The following is a 13,843-nucleotide window of genomic DNA, read 5'->3' as shown; positions in this document are numbered from 1 at the left end:
CTTTCATACTGGACGTATCCTGATGATGAACGGAGAAAGGTAAGTCTGTCACTGCATCACACAGCTCATTTCTTTTGCCTAGTTTTTGTGTTATTGTTGGTAATAATTTATCTACTTCAGTGCCTTTTTCCTGTGGGGTCCCGCAGGGCTCAATTTTTGGACCCCTTCTGCTTTCATTGTATCTGCTCCCCTTTGGGTCTATCCTGAAGAAACATGGCCTTTTGTTTCATTGCTCTGCTGATGATTGTCAGATTGATCTGCCCTTAAAACCAAATAGTGCATGTACAGTTAACTCTGTTAAAATGTTCTGATGATATCAAGGCATGGATGGCATCAATTTTTTTAAGTTTCAACGATCAGAAAACTGAAGTTAGTGTGTTTAGCCCTAGCTCTACTGTTGTCTCTGTTCCTGTAAACCTTGACTCTCTTGAGCCATATCTTAAGCAGTATGTTACAAATCTCGGGATGGTTTTAGACTCTGACTTGATTTGATTTAGTATTTCACTGTTTTTCTGTTTTAATTTTGATGCTTTTAATTACATCCTGATGCATGCTCAATAATCCAGGTAGAAAAATCTAAAAAAGTTAAATCTGGTCCTCTGGACATTCAAAAAAACCCAAAACAAAGCAAAACAACAAAAAAATGTAGAAACGTTTCGTCTCTCGTCCGAGAGACTTCTTCAGTCTGAGGTGCTGTATTCAGCTCAGTCTCTTAAATAGCACCTTCTCAGAGTGGATCAACCAGTTTTGCTGCTGACAACCAAAACCAGCTGATCACATGCTCAAGAAGGACCATCAACCTAACAATGGATCATTAGCACACTGATAGCTGTGTACTATTCACAGAGGGCTGAGTGATACTAGCAATCACAGCATTGTAAGAGGGGGACAATTGAACACGTAGGCCTCCATCCCTGTTTAATGATGGACGGTTTCTTTTCACAAAGATGGCCTCCTTTACTCCTCTCTCAAACCATCGTTCCTCTCTATCCAGGATGTGCACATCTTCATCCCTGAAAGAGTGACCGCTGGCCTGGAGATGAGTGTAGACTGCAGAGTCCTGGCCTGATGATGTTGATCTTCTGTGCTGGGCCATCCTTTTGGCCAGTGGCTGTTTAGTTTCCCCGATGTAAGACTGATCACAGCCCTCCTGAGTCAGGAGGGCTGTGAAATATTGCTCAAATATTGTTCACAAATTTGTGTAAATCTGTGTTAGTGAGCCCTTCTCCTTTGCTGCAGATCAAATTTCAATTCAATTAAGTTTAATTCAGTTTTTTTTATATAGCGCCAAATCACAACAAAGTTGTGTCAGGGCACTGAATAGAAACATTCACATACATAGAAAAATAAAAAAGGAAGCCAAAAGACTCGATGAATCTTCACTTGGTCACCGTCTCCCACCCTGAACAATCACAGTGGCAACAGTGGAAAGGAAAAACTCCCTTTTAAAAGGAAGAAACCTTCAGCAGAACTAGGTTCAGGACAAGCGGCCATCTGCTTTGACCAGCTAGTTTGAGAGGACAGGAAGGAGAGACAAAAGACCACAGAATGATAGGTCCAGATATAGGTCCAGGTGTACCTGAAAGACAAGAAAAAAATAATAGAAATACAAAACAGGTTGAGCAGAGTAAGTAAAGACAGCAGCAGAGTGAAAAAATGTGGTCAGCTTGTCCTCCAGCAGTCTAAGTCTATAGCAGCATAACTAAGGGATAGCTCAGGAAACCCAAGCCAACCCTAACTATAGGATTTATAAAGTCTTAAGCCTAGTTTTAAAACTGGATAATGTGTCAGCCTCACGGACAGAAACTGGAAGTTGGTTCCATAAGAGAGGAGCCTGATAACTGAAAGATCTTCCTCCCATTCTGTTTTTGGAAACTCTAGGAGAAAGAGACTGTTCCTCCCAGTCATGCCCTTCCATGTCACACTGTAGCTACCCACATGGGCATTGAAGCCCCCCAGCATAATAAAAAAAATTAAAAAAGAGTTCCCAGCTGGAGCAACCTTCCAGTATCCCTGCTAAGGAGAAAGCTCTGGGTACTCTGAACTGCTGTTTGGTACATAGAAGCAAACTATGGTCAGAGCCTGTTCCTCCCACCCCACCCAAAGGCACAGGGAAGCTACCTTTTCATTTACTGTGGAAATCTCAAGTGTGCAGGCACCAAGCCGGGGGCTATAAGCAGACCCACACCAGCCTGGTGCCACTCACCAATGGACATTCCAGTAGAATAAGGTCTAGCTCCTTTACATACATACTTTGCTTTTGTTGACACCACTCGGCACATAATGGCACCTGCACATGCATGTTCTACATTGCAATCAACTGTCCACCTCAGCTCAAATGATATATATCGATGGTCCAGTCCCTCTCAAAGAGATTGGTTCCAGAGTCCATTTTGTGCGTCGAGACGATCTTGACTATATGACTATATCTAATCAGTACCTCTCAACCTTTGGCACAAGTTCAGGCTCCTTACACACCAGAGAGGTGACATTCCATGTCCCAAGAATTAGCCTTGGTAACCTAGGGTCAGACTCCCAGGTGGGACCCTGGTAACCCACATCCAGGGGTGGGGTATCGTGCTCTTTGCTACTGTCTGTTTATACGAGTATTCTGAATCTCCCTTTGGCCTGTCACCTAGGACCAATTTGCCTTGGGAGAACGTACATGGGGCAGCTGGCCCTGACAGCATATCTCCTAGGATCATTCAGGCCTGCAAGCTCCTCCACCACGATAAAGGGAAAATCATGAAGGACTTCTTATGGTTTGTCATTTTTCTGCTAGAATCCCATCGGACGCATCAACCTGACAAACTGCTCAAGTAAGAAGGTAGAAGCGGTCAACAGAGAGTTCTGTGCCCGTCCCAACACGTTTGAGCTGATCACAGTCAGAGCTCAGAGAGAGGATGACAGAGAGACGCTGGTCAGCCAGTGTACCAACACCATGTGCGTCACCAGGTCAGTGCCTCCACAGGAGTGACTGCTCAGACGTTTGTGTAAAAGACTGAACCCACAGTCCTGTTCTCTGTGCAGAAACTGGCTGAGTGCCGACACCAAGGAGGAGAGGAATCTGTGGATGCAGAAACTGAACCAGATTCTGGTGGATTTGCGTATGTGGCAGCCAGATGCCTGTTGTAAGCCTCTGTGATCACAGCACTCTTCAGCAGACGACCTTTTTAGACTTCTTTTTATGTCAAACGCCAATACTAAGTGCAATAAAGCATGACACCTTTTATTTTTATTTAGGAGTAGATAAAGAGTCTAAATTTCAGACTAAAGTTGGTAAATAAAGCTATATGTTGGAAACTGCTGCGTACTAGGTTTTACTCTGGATCGGTGCTTTGGTGCCATCTTTTATTCATTTCTCGTCAAGATTTTCTTGCTAACGTAAAATCCCACCTTCTATGCGAGTGCAGATTATTCCTCAACACAAAGTTTTGAACTCATTTAGTTTCTGTGCTAAAGGCAGTATAAATTTTTGAAATTCAGGAGAATTATATTTGTTTTGTTGTGTTTTATTTTGCATGGCTGCACAAACCAAGAGTATGCTTCCTGCAAGTTTGTGTTCATATATTAGCTTTTCTAACTTGTGGTAAGAGTGATTAAAGTTTGCACCTTGTTCTTACTATTTATACTCTGGGTTGTTTTAAATATAGGGTTGTTTTTTATTTAATTGTTAGATAAGGTCTGTTACACACTCTGACATTTAACCAACACTAATTCAAAACTGTTTTTGATTTTCAGTAGTTTTAATTTAACATTTTGAATAAAACCTGCAACCAACATGAAATTAACAAATGAAAATAAATTTTACTTCTCTTTTGCTACAAGAGTCTTTCAAAATAAAAGCCTCCTGTAGCGTATTGGTCAGAGTATGGAGCAGACCCTTTAATGCACCCCATGTATTTTTATTATGTTTTATAAAAGATGGAGCTTTTTGTTTTCATGTTAAAGACGAATAACAAGTCAGAGGGACAACTATTCTTTCTTTTGCCTCTAGTTTTTGTCTGCTCTGCTCTGCTGGGTTGGTCTGAAGTTCAGCAAGTTGTGTAAAAGATCAAAGCTGGTGCAGTATTTACTCATCAGGATTTTGATTTTGACAATAAAAATGATAATTTGTTCCCAGTCAGATGGACACATATGGAACATGCAGCTTCTTTTGAATGTTTCTGTTCGTGCTGGCACTTGTTTGTTGGTCAGGCCTTTTTCATACATGATGAATTAAATTTTATATAAGAAACAAGGTGGCAAAGATGTCTTTTGAAGGATTATCATAAAAGTATAATTTATAGAAGTTAAAATCCAACTGGCTAAAATATTACCAAAACGGTTCCAATGTTTGAGTTACATCCACTGAGTCTGGAAAGTTTTCACACTTTGTCATCACATTTACAGCCTTATTCCAAAATGAAATTAATTAATTTTGTTCCTCAAAACTCTACACATCCTATAATGACAACATGAAAAAGTTTTTTTTTAATTTTTTTTTTTTTTGTTTACAAATTTATTAAAAAATAACAACCTGACACAAAGACAGGTTAAAAAACAGTAATCAGTTTCTGAGATTAAGGATCAAATATTTTCTTACCTAATGAACTTGTTTGTTAATGTGAACATTTCTTTGTTTAATAAAATGATTCAACTCTAACTTTACATTTAATTTACAACACTTAATGAAGTGGACAAATTTAAACATGTTTCCATCTTCACTAAATACTGTGCAGCAAAAGAGCTGTACACCAGATGAGTCCAGACTTGATGCAGCGAGTGTTGCATGACAGATGTATGATGCATGTCATAATCACATCAGAGTTCTAATTGGCTCAAAGCTGAGGTAGGCAGGACTAATTGGTTTATTAAGTTTGTTTGATTAGTGCGTTAGTCCCAATATGTATTTATGCACGTTTTAAAATTATTTGACTTTGGTAAAAATTTAATGCAAATTATTTTGTAGACCCCCAAGGTCTGGCTTGTGGACCCCTGGGGGTCCAGGGACCCAAGTTTGAGAACTACTGCTTTAGACCACACTCAGACACCACGAATGACCTTTCTATATGTTACAGTCTGTTTCATATTTTCTGTGTCAAGAACATTGTGTTTTGTTATAAAAGTTTGACTTTTGATGCTCGTGAAACTAAGAGTATTGTGATTTTGTGCAGAAAAGTCTTTAGCTATTCGCTCCTGATGCACACAGGCCCACACCAAGGGCTACTGGAACCAGAGCCTGATTGGCTGGTTGGTGCATGCTTGGGCAAACCAGGAGCCTTAAAATATATAAAATCCTTGTTTATGTCACGGGGCTGCAGATTACTCAGAGCAACAGGTGACCTGCAATTGCAATATTCTTGTTTTGTCTTTATTTTGTTAATCCTGTTGTTTCTAATAAATACCAAGAAGACAACAGGCTTGTTTATTTCTTGAGTCTACTATTATCTCAGAAAATCCACAACAATTTGTGCCCTATTTACACGGACACAATGGTGGGGAAACGTAGGCTTTTTCATGTTAATTAGAGGAAAAGATCTGCGTTGACATGGTCGGATTTTGTGTTTACATGCATCCGGAGGAATTCCCCCCACCCCGCCGCCCTCCCGAATCCGCTGTAGTTACCATGCCAGGTCATTAGTTGGTGCTGTGAATTTTGTACCTTCACCTAATGCGCATGCGTGCTGCCTCGGCACGCTCCTTTCCTGTGGGCTAAAAGCTCAGCTAACTACAAGTTAAAGCTGGATTTTGGCTGGATTATGGATAAGAGTCAACAGTTCTATGTCGTATAAGCTTCGCCCTTTAAGGCTGTCGCTGATGGGTTTATCCCGTTATGCGCAGCATAAGCACTGAAAAAATTTAGTCCACGCCCACCTGCTGTGTGGGCCCCACCCGGTCCGTATAAATTACGTTAAGAGCGGGAAATCGGCTCCCATTTTTTCTTCAGCGAGCTAAAATAGCACTGTCAGAAGAACAAAGAAGGAAAATTGTGTAGATGACCAACCTTTGTTAAGGATGCTTGGCCCGGCAGTCGACCTCCGGTCGTCCGGTGAGTTCTCCTCCCCGAGGAGAAGATGACGAGCAGTCCTATTCCAAGGTAAGCGCCGAGGAATATTTCCCAGTGACAGGTCATTACACGCTGGACAACGCCATCTTGTATTTTTTCCTCTTATCGCCGACCCTCGGAGCGAATCGGATGGTTCCTCCGGGATAGGCGTGCTCAGCTGCAGCCCCCGCTGCTCATTCCCTCCTGGGGAGCGTAGTGTCGGTGGAGGGGGGCTGAGTGAATGCTCACCCCATCCCACCTCGTTTTCGCATCGGCGATCACACCGCTCCTGTCCGATGGCACCCTCAGTGGTTGCCCGGCGTAACCCAGGAGGAGGCTGACATGAAAGGACCCTTTTTTACGTCCTACGCCTTTCCCGCCAGTTCGGATGATCCGGCGGGAAGGTTGTTTACTGGGCTCCATTCCGGCTCACCATCTTGACCCACAGACGGGTTCTTTCCTGGCAGATTGGGGGAGTCGGTCCCCAGTCCGCACCCATCACCAGAGTGGGAGGGGTTCACCGAGTGGGGCTATCCCTCGGTAACCCCCCCGGAGCCAAGCCTCGCGAAAGCTTCGGAGCGAAGCTGTCCAGGTCGGAGCAGCGTCCCGTTCCTCCAGAGAAACACGAACCAGACGGTGACCACGCTCTCCAATCGAGCCCATCAATGTGCTTTCAGGCAGCCGCAGCTAGCAACAACGTGGCGCTGTTAGCATATAGCATGTCCAAGGGGCTGAAGGCCGTAGACCTGCCTTGGAGACAAAGAACTCCCTCTGTAAGGCAGCAGACGCCATCTTCAACATGTGGGCCTCTTCTACAGTTTGCCTGTCGAGGATTGCAGCGTGGATGACGATGATCCAACGATCCACCTGGTTTCATTACTCTCCCTCGTTGCCGGAGAAACTGCACAAAGACCTGATGGAGGGCCCATCACGGCGGACGCGCTGTTCGAGAGCAGCTTCAAAACCATGCTGGCGAGTTGAAGCAGTCAGAGGAGGTGCCAGAGGCTGTGCGCCACCTCATCAAGCCGCGCTGCTCATACCGCCCCCCGGCCCGCTGGAGGGACCGTCGCTAGCAAGCATCAACGTTTCCACGGTCGCGGCTCTTGCTCAGTTCCACCACCAGCCCCGCCCATCAGAATCCAGCCCTCTTCATTCCGGCAACCTGCAGTTCAGCGTTTTCCCAGAGTTCGCCTGCAAGACAGCGCTCTGGGCAAACAAATCGCAGAGCTCAAGAGGGAGAAGCTTTAAAAATGACGGTCTCCGGAGGGTGTGCGTAAAAGTGACACGAAAGTTGAAATAAATCATCATTCAATGATCAAAGTGTCTGTTTTTAGCCAGTCTGTAAGCTCAGATGAACTCACAGCGGCTGCGCACACATCCTTCACACATAACGAGCCGGTGTCCTTAAATAAAGGTTTTTTTAAACTCACCGTTGCTCCAAGACATGACGAGTCGATCACACGACACAATGGTGAGCGAAGATAACTCATCATCTAGAGCGGCACAATCCTCACCCAAGCGGTGTCAAACTCGCACTCGTGGGATGAAACAGCCTCCATCCAACGGCGCTGCGTTGATGTTGGCGCACACCCACAGCTGCCCGGTGCTCACCGGCTCACATCGGTATAAATGTGGACCGCAGGCTGGGTGAGGTGGAGGTCCTCGCTCTCACAAGAGCGACACTCGCCTCATCGAATCAAACGCGGGCAGCTGTCACCCACCGCGTCTCAGCGTTCGGCAGCTCACGGCAGCATAAGCGTGAGGCAGCTGAACGAACCCGGTGACGAGTCCCGCCTCCCTCCAGCGAGAGCGGCGCGCGCCCCTCCAGCGAGAGCGGCGCGCGTCCCTCCAGAGAAAACGTGTGCTCCCGCGGGGCTCGCAGCCTTCACTCCAACAGCACGGCGTAGATGAAGTCACGCCCTCCGCCTCAACGTTCGCACAGCGACGTCAAACGCGCAGCCCCACGGCGTCATCAGCTGTCACACGCTTTGCCTCAGCACACACCGGCCCACCTGTACATGAAGGTTGGTCCGCGGTCCCAACGCAGCGCATGAGCGCGTTCAGAGCCTTTTTCGAGGAAGCCTCGCCTTGGGTCACGCAGAAAACATTCCCGCGATGCATGACGGCGGTTTGAGGGGCGGACTGCTGACAGCCGTACAAAACGTGACGCATCACTTAAACGCACGTTCACTCCACAAACATTATGTAGAGTGGCTAAAACATGCTCACCGGTCAGATGGATGGACAGGGCGTTATGCAAATGGTTACAAGTTACAGTTTGCAACCCGACCCCCTCCGTTCGGAGGAGTTATAGAAACGGTCCTGTCATCATCAGTTCAAATTTCATCCCTAAATGCAGAAGTCCAAGTGTTTCTGATAAAAGTAATCTCCAGAGTTCCCCAACAGAGAGAAAACACAGGGTTTTACTCACATTACTTCCTGGTTCCCAACGGACCGGAGGAATGAGACCGATCTTGGATCTGTCAGTTTTTTCAACAAGGTGATCATTGACAGACCGTTTTTCACATGTTGACAACCAGACAGCTGTTGTACAACATCCAGAGAAATGCATACCGATCATCCCAAAACACAGAAAATTCCTGCGTTTTTTCCCCTTTCAGGGGATGAAGTATCTGTTACATAGAGCAGGGATGAGAGTTTTGTTTTACCTGGATGATCTGCTGCTCAATTCACACTCCAGACAGGAGGCGCTGATGCAGGCTCAAGTGTTGACATCACACCTGTTAAATCTGGGCTTAGCCATAAATTGGAAGAAAAGCTTGATTTTTCCCGGCCCAGACAATTGTTTATCTGGGAGTTGGAATTAAATTCAACCACCATGAAGGCTCGTTTATCACAAACGAGGTTCGACACTTTTAAAAGCCAACTCCGCCATGTAAGACCTGGCAGAGTGGTAACAGTTATCTCCGTCATGAAGCTGTTGGTAATGATGTCATTTCCTCACACAGTGGTTCCGCTGGGTTTGTTACACATGAGACGCCTCCAGAGGTGGTTTGCGCGTCTGCGTGCGGATCCAGTAAAACAAAAGAGACGGATGATCACTGCCCCTCCCTCCGTGAGAGCAGACCTCCGACACTGGGGAAACACCCTGGTTCTGTCAGAGGGAGTTCCCGTCAGCAGACCCGCGTCACACGTGTCAGTCTTCATGGACGCGTCGCTGTCAGGCTGGGGGGGGTGACATGCCTATCTCAAGCAGTAGGGGCGCTGTGGCCCCACCACACATCAGCCCACATAAATGTTTTTGGAGTGTCGCACAGTGCTGAATGTGATTCAACACTTTGCTCCCGTGCTACAGAATCAACACGTGTTGATTCACACAGACAACATGGTGACTGCTGCGTACATAAACCATCAAGGGGGTGTGCGTTCAGCCCAGATTTTACACATTGCACAAAAGCTACTGTGTTGGGCTCACCAAAACCTGCTCTCCATCAGAGCAGTTTACATACCCTGTGTTCTGAACAGAGGGGCAGATGTGATGTTCAGGGGCGGTCCACGTCACGGGGACTGGACTCTCCATCCAGACCTGATGGTTCAGACGTGGCAGAAGTTTGGCAAAGCAGCTGTGGACCTGTTTGCGACACGAGAGAACGCTCAGTGTCAACTATGGTTTTCCTAGAGCCCGCGAGACGATCCACCGCTGGGGATGGATACATTTGTTCACAGCCCATGGCCCAAAACGCTTCTGTACGCGTTTCCACCACCTCCTCTGATTTTACGGTTCCTGAACCGAGTTTAGGAGGAGGGATTGACAGCTCTTCTGGTGGCTCCCGAGCGCGTGAATGCACCATGGTTCCCAGTCCTGCAACGTCTGTTGTCGGGTCGTCCGTGGAAACTGCCGTGGAGGGAGGTCGCTCTCCTTCAAGCAGGAGGAGCGATCAGGAGTTACCCAGAAATAGGCCAGCACCTGTGGGTCTGGCCACTGAGCGGTCCCGCTTAGAGAGGATGGGTCTCCCGCAGGAGGTAGTGCGCACAATCCAGGATTCAAGTGCTGCATTTACCACAGCTCTGTACACATCAAAGTGGACGGCTTTTCAGCGCTGGTGTACAGAGAAAGGTGTAGAGGCCACCTCATGCCCATTAGGCGGCGTGTTGTCTTTTCTACAACAGCTGATGGATAGGAAGTTGGCATTCAGCACAATTAAAACGTACGCTGCAGCCATCTCTTCCTGCCACGAAGGGTTCGGAGACAGAACAGCTTTTAATCACCCGCTGATGGAGCGGTTTCTAAAAGGTGTTCAGAAACGCAGGCCTGCTTCATGCCCACTTGCTCCACAGTGGGATTTAACGCTGGTCCTGCGAGTCCTGATCAAAGCTCCATTTGAGCCTCTGGATCAGTTTTCACTTAAATTCTTGTCTCCTAAAACAGCCCTGTTGCTGGTTTTAACATCCGCTAAGAGGGTGAGTGATTTATCTGCCCTCTCTGTCACTCCGTCATGTCTCATAATTCAGGCTGACGGTAGTTCAGCTGATTTAAGACCAAACCCAGCTTTTATGCCTAAAACATCACGAGCTCTTTTAAATCAAGAGATATCGTTGGAGGGGTTTTTCCCTCCCCCCCACAGATCAGAAGAAGAAGCATCTTTTCATCTTCTCTGTCCGGTGCGAGCGTTGACGTGTTACATAGCGCGCACAGCTGTAATGCGTCAAACTCAACACCTGTTTGTGCATTATAGAGATGCATCTGCAGGTCGCCCGTTATCCACCCAGCGCTTGTCACACTGGCTGTGTGAGGCCATTTCTGAAGCCTACAAGCATCAGATTTAAAGCCTCCTGTCAACCTCAAAGCACACTCGACCAGGGGTATCGCATCTTCGACTGCTCTGCATAATGGTATGTCGATGCAGGACATTTGCACTGCGGCTGCGTGGTCAACACCCTGCTCATTCATTCGCTTTATTTACGTGATGTGACGGCTCGTTCCATGACACATGACATCTGTCCTTAGTGTTCTAACAGAATGAATATTGTTTTTCATGGAACTCTGTTTAAGCTCACATCTGTCTGCATGCATTGCAGTGTGAGATGTTGTTATCAGTCACAAGTTGTGTCTGTGATTTTGGTTCTATTGTCATTAGTCAGTTCATGACTATTGTTACCAATCAGTTCATTTGATCAATAATCAGTTCATTGTTATTGATCTGTTTATACTGTTCAGCCATGAACCAGTTGGTTCATGCCCCCCCCCCCCCCCCCCCGCTCTTCTTTTCAACATCCTCTTCCCGTTGAAAATTTCCGGGGCGTTCATGTTTTTGTCAGAACGCATAGTTACACAACATGCGTCTGTGCATGGCACATAATTACGCAACGCGTAGTTATGTACATGGGGAGCTGAGTGAAAAGACGTTTTTTGGGCAAGCTTCCGCTTCATACTGTGATCGAATGAACCCAGTGAGGCGAGGACCACATCCGCTTCGCCCTTAACCCATCAGCGACAGCCTTAAAGGGCGAAGCTTATACGACATAAAACGTTGGTTACGTACTGTAACCCCAGATTCTATGAGTATAAGCGTAGCCCTTTAAGCGTCGGGCCTCACTGGCTCCTAAATGGCTGAAGAAAAAGCTATTTTGGGAGCTGATTTCCCACTCTTAACGTAATTTATACGGACCGGGTGGGGCCCACACAGCAGGTGGGCGTGGACTAAATTTTTTCAGTGCTTATGCTGCGCATAACGGGATAAACCCATCAGCGACAGCCTTAAAGGGCTACGCTTATACTCATAGAATCTGGGGTTACAGTACGTAACCAACGATTTGATGCCAAGCGGGACCGCTTCAGCTCCACACCGGTCGCTGACTGGACCAAAACCGAGTCGACGATGTTGGACTTTACTCCGTGATAATCAGTAGCTGATTTATAGCAGGTAAATCAACGTTCTTAATAATGTTTGCTTGTATTTACTTCAGTTACACAACAACCAACTGAGTTTTTATTTTTTTCTGAAAAAAGCAGCAGCTGTCTCCCACCAGGCGGACTTGTTCTGAACGAGGCTCAGCCCAGGTGCAGTGCAGGAGGACGCAGGTAAATCTGATCATAACCTTGTTCATTTGTAACCCATATATACTACTCTGGTGAAGAGGCAAACTGTAACTACAAGGCAGGTCAGAAGGTGGTCCCCTGAAGTAGAGCATGAACTAAGGGATTGTTTTGCCAGTACTGACTGGAATTTATTGGTTAACTCACATGGGGATGACCTGGAGGGGGCGGTGGGGTGCATGACAGACTATTTGAACTTTTGTATGGACCAGGTAGTACCTGTTAAAACAGTGAAGTGCTTTGCCAACAACAAACCGTGGATCACTGCTGGAGTGAAGGAAGTTCTTAATAATAAGAAAATGGCATTTAGGAACAAAGATTGGGTGATGCTGAGGGAGGTACAAAAAGAACTGAGAATCTGCCTGAAGGAAGCTAAGGATGCATATAGCAAAAAGCTTGAGAAGAAGCTGGAGGATAATAACATGCGTGAAGTCTGGAATGGCATGAAAACTATTACTGGTTGCAACAGCAGGGGAAGGGTGGGCTGTATGGACCTCCAGAGAGCTGAGGATCTGAACTCATTTTTTAATCGGTTCAGTCCCCCAGTGACCAGCTGCCCATCCCCACCGGCCTCCCCTGATCATGTACATACTGTTCCTTTTCAAGATGCCTCTCTTCCAGTCTTGGAGGTGCCAGCCACTCCCATCTTAACTCCTCCATCCATCACGGTGGACCAGGTGACCAGGGAGCTACGACATCTCCATTCGAAGAAGGCTGCAGGTCCGGACCAGGTCAGCCCGAGTCTCTTGAAAGCCTGTGCTGAGGAGCTGGGTGAACCCTTACAGCAGGTCTTCAACTTGAGTCTGAGGCTGGGGAGAGTTCCTTCACTGTGGAAAACATCCTGCATCGTTCCAGTTCCAAAGAAGACAACCCCGGGAGCTTAACGACTATAGGCCAGTTGCACTCACATCACATGTGATGAAAACACTGGAGCGACTCGTCCTTCAGCTTGTTCATCCTCAATGTATGGTGAGGATGCTATTCCTTGACTTCTCCAGTGCTTTTAATACAATCGATCCCAGCCTTCTCCAGGAGAAATTGAACACCATGTCTGTGGACGCCCACCTGGTGCGCTGGATATCGGACTATCTGACCAACAGGCCCCAGTTTGTCCGAGTTGGGGGTTGTAGGTCCTCAACATTGATCAGCAGTACTGGAGCACCTCAGGGTACAGTGCTCTCGCCCCTCCTCTTCACTCTCTACACCACTGACTTTCAGGACAACTCTGATACATGCCACATGCAGAAGTTCTCTGATGACACTGCTATTGTGGCATGTATTAGGGAGGGGGAGGAGGGGGAGTACAGGGGCCTGGTGAAGGACTTTGTTGGGTGGTCCCATCAGAACCAACTTTTGCTGAATACCACTAAAACCAAAGAGGTGGTGTTGGATTTCCGCAGAGCTCCACCCTCATTGCAGCCCATTGTTATTGAAGGATCGGAAATTGAGGTGGTCTCAGCCTATAAATATCTGGGGCTACAGCTGGACAACAAGCTGAACTGGACTGCTAATATGGATGCTGTGTACAAGAAGGGGCTGAGCAGAATGTATTTTCTCAGAAGGCTGGCCTCTTTCAGGGTCTGTTCTAAGTTATTGCATATGTTCTACCAATCCATTGTGTCCAGTATACTTTTTTTTGGTGTTGTGTGTTGGGGAGGCAGCACTAGGAAGATGGACATCCGAAGGCTGAATAGGCTCATTAAGAAGGCGGGCTCTGTGGTGGGTCTGGGCCTTGACTCTGTGGAGAAGGTGGTGGA

The 13,843-nt window shown here is 46.8% G+C and overlaps 1 protein-coding gene and 1 long non-coding RNA gene across 2 annotated transcripts in view; both read left to right on the top strand.

Annotated features, from left to right (window-relative positions):
• LOC119426035 (anillin) overlaps nucleotides 1–13,843 on the top strand; it is an 89,033-nt gene that overhangs the window by 55,411 nt on the left and 19,779 nt on the right. The gene's annotated exons all lie outside the window — the stretch shown is intronic.
• LOC119425925 lies at nucleotides 20–3,053 on the top strand. Its single transcript, XR_005187589.1, has 3 exons — nucleotides 20–39; nucleotides 2,783–2,955; nucleotides 3,031–3,053. It is a non-coding gene; the product is annotated as an uncharacterized LOC119425925 (long non-coding RNA).

The sequence above is a fragment of the Nematolebias whitei genome, chromosome 19 (genome assembly GCF_014905685.2).
Source record: "Nematolebias whitei isolate Nwh7 chromosome 19, NemWhi1, whole genome shotgun sequence".
NCBI classification, from domain to species: Eukaryota; Metazoa; Chordata; class Actinopteri; order Cyprinodontiformes; family Rivulidae; genus Nematolebias; species Nematolebias whitei.
Note: the sequence above shows the minus strand (reverse complement) of the source record. Positions and strands in the feature narration are given on the sequence as shown.